This window comes from Ovis canadensis, chromosome 2 (assembly GCF_042477335.2).
Source record: "Ovis canadensis isolate MfBH-ARS-UI-01 breed Bighorn chromosome 2, ARS-UI_OviCan_v2, whole genome shotgun sequence".
In the NCBI taxonomy this organism is placed as follows: Eukaryota; Metazoa; Chordata; class Mammalia; order Artiodactyla; family Bovidae; genus Ovis; species Ovis canadensis.
In genome coordinates, this window is record NC_091246.1 from 255,317,172 (window position 1) to 255,323,286 (window position 6,115).

Consider the following 6,115-nt stretch of genomic DNA (forward strand, 5'->3'; position numbering starts at 1 on the left):
CGACTCACGATTTGTTGCTCATCCCAGTGACTTGGTCATGTCTGCCTCCTCTGCCAGACTCTAAACCAAGCGTCAGCAAACTTTCTCTGCAAAGGGACAGGTAGCGAATATTTTTAGCTTTGAGAGCCACAGGATTTTTGCTGCAGGAACACAGCTGTGCTGTTGTCAGGCAGGGCGGCCATAGGTAAACAAATGAACACAGATGTGTTTCCATAAAACTTTACTTTAAAACGATGGCCAAGGGCCGGATTTGGCCCTTGGATCATAGTTTGCTGACACCTACTCTAATCTCCAAGACAGCTGGGACCTGTCTGATTGCTCTCAGCTGTATACCATTATCTGAGCAGACAGCACATTGCTGATGCTGATTTGATCAATATTTGACGAAGACATGCATGAGGAGGGACACAGGGAAGGCCTCTGCGGCTGAGACTCGAGGGGTGGATACCGGGGACATGAACTAATCGAGGGGAATGCACAGTTTGTGCAAACATCCAGAGGCGGAAATAGGGGCAGGCTTGCGGACGGGCCCTCCTGGAGTCTCCCGGCTGCCCCAGCACGGCTACAGCTCGGGCCCATCTTGTAAGGTTACTGGAAGGATTAAACAGGACAGGACTGGGAGGGCCTCAGTACAGCAGCTGGCATACGGGAAGGCCTAAGCTGCCATGATTATCACTGTTGCTGTTATTTACGCAAACATACCCAACTGCCCCCCAAGCACACACCAACGGCCCCCTGAAATCAGGGGGCTCTCCCACACTGAGGGTGTGCCTCTGAGGCCCATGAGAACTGCCCCTGAAACAGCTGGGGGACAGCTGTCCTGATGCAGGAGACACGTCACCCCGCTTATGCAGCGGCTGGAAGCTTTCCGAGAGCAGGGCTGCTGCCGCCTTAGTGCCCCGCGCTGTAACTGTTCCTCCTCCATCAGACCGGGGGCGTGTCCCCTGTCCCTCCCCCGTCTAGTCCTGCTGGTCGCCTGGAAGGGACTCCGACCTGTCATCTCAGTCTAGCTGGAATCCCCCAATCTCGAGCCTGGAGCTGAGAGTGCAAAACTCTGAGGTCTGCCTGCGGCCTTTTCTCTCACTTCCCTGAAAGGCCCCAAGCCCTGGTCTCCGGGACCTCTAGGCAGGGCCTGACCTCCAGAGGAAGCCCCTGGCACCTGAAGCCTCCAGGCAGAGCAGGTAGTCCCTCCAGCTGCAGGTTCCAGGCCCAGCTGTGCTCCTAACTGGCCTTGGTTGGCTTCCCAGGCCTTTCCACATCTGTACAGTGGGAATCAGGACCAGGTAACGTGAGCTCAGGAGTGTTGCTGGCCTAAGTGAAGACTGTGTGCAGACCCGGTCAATGCAGCCTTGTATTCTGAAGCATGGAAGGAAGACAGCAAGTTTGTGCTAATAAAAAGGCCCCCTGGGACCTCCCTGGTGCTCCAGGGGCTGAGACTCTGTGCTCCCAATGCAGGGGGCCTGGGTTCGATCCTGGTCAGGGAACTACATTCCACATGCCGCAACTAAGACTCCACATGCTGCCACTAGGACCCAGCACAGCCAAATAAATAAATATTTAAAAACAAAAGGTGTCCCTTACTAGGGCAGACCCAGCCCATGCCAGGGCCCAGGGCTTGGTGACCAGAGCACGGGCAGGGTTTCCGTGTCCTCCTGCTCGGCTGGGCCCCCTCGGGCGGCACACACCACGCACAACCTCACACAGCGGGTGAGTCCGAGTCGCTAAGCTCCGGTGCTTTCCAGGTAAATTGGCCTCGGGAGGAAGGCCAATGACAGCGGTGAAGAATGAGGCTGTCTCAGGCTGCCCCCTGGTGGTCGGACGGCGCATGACACACACCGCCCCGGAGACGCGCCTCAGGGGGCCCTTAACCAGCCTTCGTCCCTGCAGGGGGCCTCCTCCCCGCCGGCAGGGTCAGGGTACCAGCCTCGGATCCCTGAGAAACGGATCCTGTGATGAAGCAGCTACTGCAGGCCAGGCCTGGGCTGGGCACTTTAGAGATGGGCTCAGTGAACCGCGTCACTCACCGGCCGGGGCCGGCCCACCCGTGTCACCAGCACCCATCACAGCGTCTCCTCCGCCACCTGGGGGCGCCTGCGGAACTTCCCTTTTTCCGTCTCCCGGTCCCGCCCAGTCGTGAGGGAGGAGGGGGAGCTCTCACTCGGCGTGTGGCTCACTCCCTCTGGCTGGAAGCCCCCGGGCCCGACGCTGGACTGCGGAGTGGGCACCGTCTGAGGCCAGCTGTGCGCGCCTTGCTCAGGTGTCTCAGAAAGGCCCCCAGCCCTGGTCCTCAGGACGCCCGGGCCAGGCTGGGCCTCCGGAGAGGTAAGGCGCCGCACTGGGGGCCTCATCCGGGCTTCGACAGCCCCTGGCCCGCGCCCCAAGGGTGACTGGAAGGGAGGCTGGAGAAGGAGGATGGGGCTTCCCAAAGCCCTTTGGATGAAGATGAGATCCCAGCACCTGGGGATCCGGGCCCATGGCCTGGCCAGCTCTGCTGCCCCACCAGCTCACCCTCTGCGTGCCAGCCACCCAGGCCTGGCGGGGAGGGAACGGTGCGGGGCAAGGGGAGCCACACGCAGAAATAGCTCAGGTCAGGGAGGCCAGCAGTGCACGGCCGTTCCCGCTGAGTGTGGCAGAAGGAGAGCTGAAGGCCAGCTCGCGGAAGAAGCACACACTCGTCCCCCTGAGCACTGGACCCTCCCTCCCTCCTCCAAACCATCGCCCCCGTGCTGGTCTCCCTGCCAGGCCGGGCCCCACTCACCTTCCCCTGCGGGCTTATCGCCGTCACCCCCGCTGGACGCTCCCTCCACCTGAGAGACCAGATCAAGTCCTCCTCTTCCACCGTCTCAAGAGCTCTTGTCTAGAACCTTCCAGGGCGCTGAGTCTCAATTTGCCCGGGCCGTTATCAGCTTAATGCCAACCTCCCCCACCAATCTGTTCTCCCTCCCCAGGGAATGTGTCTCCATCACCACCCCACAGCGCCGGGCACATAGTAGGTCTCCAGAAGTATCTGCTGGATGAAGGAGAGGTGAAATCAGACAGCCCTGGCTGCAACCACTTTCCGGACGTGTGGCCTCGGACAAGTCGCAGGTTCTCACCTTCAGTCAGTGAATATTTACTGAGCGTCTACTAGGTATTATTCTGAGCACCGGAGGTACACCCAGGTCCGTCTGGTTTCCAGTTCTGTTCTCTTTCCGCTTATCCAGCTCTGTCTTTCCTGAGAAAACCGGTGTTGAGGAAGATGTCTGAGGCTGGGAGGTGGGCACCTCCAGCCTAAAGTCTCGTCCTTCCCCACTGGACCCTGGGTGTCATAGATGCCAGTCCCCCTGGGCCCGTCAGCACCCTGCCTCCGAGTCTTTGTGGACATAGAGCCCTCCTTCATCTCTGCATGCCAACATCCCTCTTAACCTTCAAACTTCCACTGTGGGCTCACCCTGGCCTTGACACCCATCCTTCTGACCCTTGGCAGAAGCAGCTCTCCCCCGACCACCCGTGGCTGGTGTGGGGGTGCCCCGCTGGCCACCCTGACCAGAGTTACTTGTGCACGTGGCTCCCTGCACTGCGCTCCCTGCACTGCGCTGTGCCGCCTCCTGGGACTGGGCGGGGACCGAGTCTGAGTCATCTCTAACCCTCCGCTGGTTGACCTTGACCTCTCTCCCATCAAACCCCGCAGCGTCTCCTCTCCACGCTCCAGCGCCCAGCCTGGGGCCAGGCACTCGGCATGGTGGACGTTCACCGTCCACCAGGAGCAGCGGGGCAGGCCACGCAGAGGGGTGCTGGCTGGACCCCCCAAACCATGTTGTGAGAGCACAGTCGGCACTCTCCTCTGGCCCCTCCCCTACCAGGAGCTCCCCTCCCCCATGCATGGCTGGGGGCGGGGGGGGGGGTGGTGGAAGGTCACCAGGCAGATGGGCTCTGGGCTGAGACGGAAAACGACAGCCTGGTCCCAGGGAAGGACAGCCACACGTCTCAGCGCTGTCGGGGAATCGTCCGCTTCAGCAGAATTCCAAGGACTGGGAAGGTGCATGTGGGTGTGCTGGGGGGGGGGGGCAGCCCACCCCCCTGAGGCCCAGTCTCAGCCGAGGGCCGGGGCTGGGCTGACAGGCAGCAGGCCTGTGTTCCAGTCCTCACTCGGACGTCAGCTGGCTGTGTGACCTTGGGCAGGCCCCTGCCCCTCTCTGAGTGCCCATCTGGACAAGGAGAGCAGCAGGCAGTGGAGAGCGGACCAGCGTGAATGCTGAGGCCGGGCTGGCCGGAGCCCCACCCTGGACTGTCTCTGGCTGGGGAGCAAGTGACCTGGGGTGGCACACTGCCCAGCCTCCCCATGGGCCTCTGTCTCAGGCTGAAGGGGTGCCGTGGGCTCCCCAGGCACCCTCAGCCCCCCGTGAGCCTGGCACCCCCACTGCCCCCAGAGCGGCCGGGCCGCCAGCGGGGAGCCTCCGTGGCTGTGACCCAGCATCCTGTGTCCGGGTGAGTCACAGCGCTCCCTCCAGCCGGAGCCAGGTGCCCAGTGCTGGGAGGAAGAGAAAGGACCCCAGCTCCCCTCCCTGGGCTGCAGGCGGACGGGCGAGGTCAGAGCTCCCCTCTAGAGCAGGCTTGGTGGGGAGGGGCTGGGGGTCCGAGGCGGGCAGGGCATGGCGGCCTGGAGCAGCCCAGTCCGAGGGCTGCGCTGCGCTCCAGGACCAGCACGTCTGTCGTGGGCATGCTGGCACCTCCTAGGCGCTTTGCATGCGTCCGCTGAACGGAGTTTCCTCAGCATTCCCGCTGCGTGAGGAAATGCCGCACACCTGCGTTCACCATCACTGCTATTTTTAGCTCTAAGCACCTACTACGGCTCAGTTATTTTGCACAGATTATCTCACGGATCCTTACAGCAATCCCGTGAGAGGCTCAGAGAAGGGAAGCAACTTGTTCCAGGTTGCACAGCGGGTGTGAGCTGAGCCCACGTTCTCACCAGCGGTGGACACCCCTGGCCGGGGTCTCTCCCCACCAGGACTTTTCTCCGGAGAAGGCGCCAGGCCTGAGGAAAGAAGGGGCAGCAGCGCCCACCCCAGCAGCCCACCCCACACCGGCAGCCACCAGGCCTGGATCCTGCCCGGCTGGAGGCCCCAAGCCCCACCACACGGCCACCCCAGCCGCCTTCATCCGTCAGCACCCTGCTGGGCGGGCACCAGGGAACCTGGCCTGCTTACTCGTAAAAGGGGCACCGTGCCATCCAGCCTGCCTGGCACACACGGAGGTGTCAGGATGGAGCGAGACGGAAGGAGGCGAAAGTGAGCGCTCGGTGCCTGAGGGCTGTGCTGGGCGGCTGGCTGGGGGGCTGGGGTGTCTGAGCACGACGGCGTGTGAATGGGGTGCGTGTGAATGCAGGTGTGTGTGAATGCGAGTGTGTGAATGTGAGTGTGTGTGAATGCGGGTGTGTGTGAATGCGGGTGCGTGTGAATGCGGGTGTGTGTGAATGCGGGTGTGTGTGAGTGCAAGTGTGTGTGAATGCGGGTGTGTGTGAATGCGGGTGCGTGTGAATGTGTGTGTGAATGCGACTGTGCGTGAATGTGTGTGTGAATGCGGGTGTGTGTGAATGGGGTGCGTGTGAATGGGGTGTGTGTGAATGTGTGTGTGAGTGTGTGTGTGTGAATGTGAGTGTGTGAGTGGGGTGTGTGTGAATGTGAGTGTGTGTGAATGCGGGTGTGTGTGAATGGGGTGCGTGTGAATGTGTGTGTGAATGCGGGTGTGTGTGAATGTGAGTGCGTGTGAATGGGGTGTGTGTGAATGTGGGTGTGTGTGAATGCGAGTATGTGTGAATGGGGTGCGTGTGAATGCGGGTGTGTGCGGTGGTGAGCGTGTGGGTGAAGCATATGTTCACACGTGCAACTGTGCGCACGTGCACTCACGGGTGGGCATGTGAGAGGGTGAGTGTGAGTGATTAGAGGGGCCCCGGTCACCCGCCCTCAGGCGCCCGAGGGGACCGCAGGCCCTGACCCTGACCTACCGGCTCACCGTCCCCACCGGCTACATCCCCGGCCTGGCCCACCGACCCCCAGTGAGGGGCTGACGGGCTCGCAGGAGCCCTGGGCAAGGCCCGTGACCCCTCCGTTTCTTCCCTGCAAAGCGGTTCACC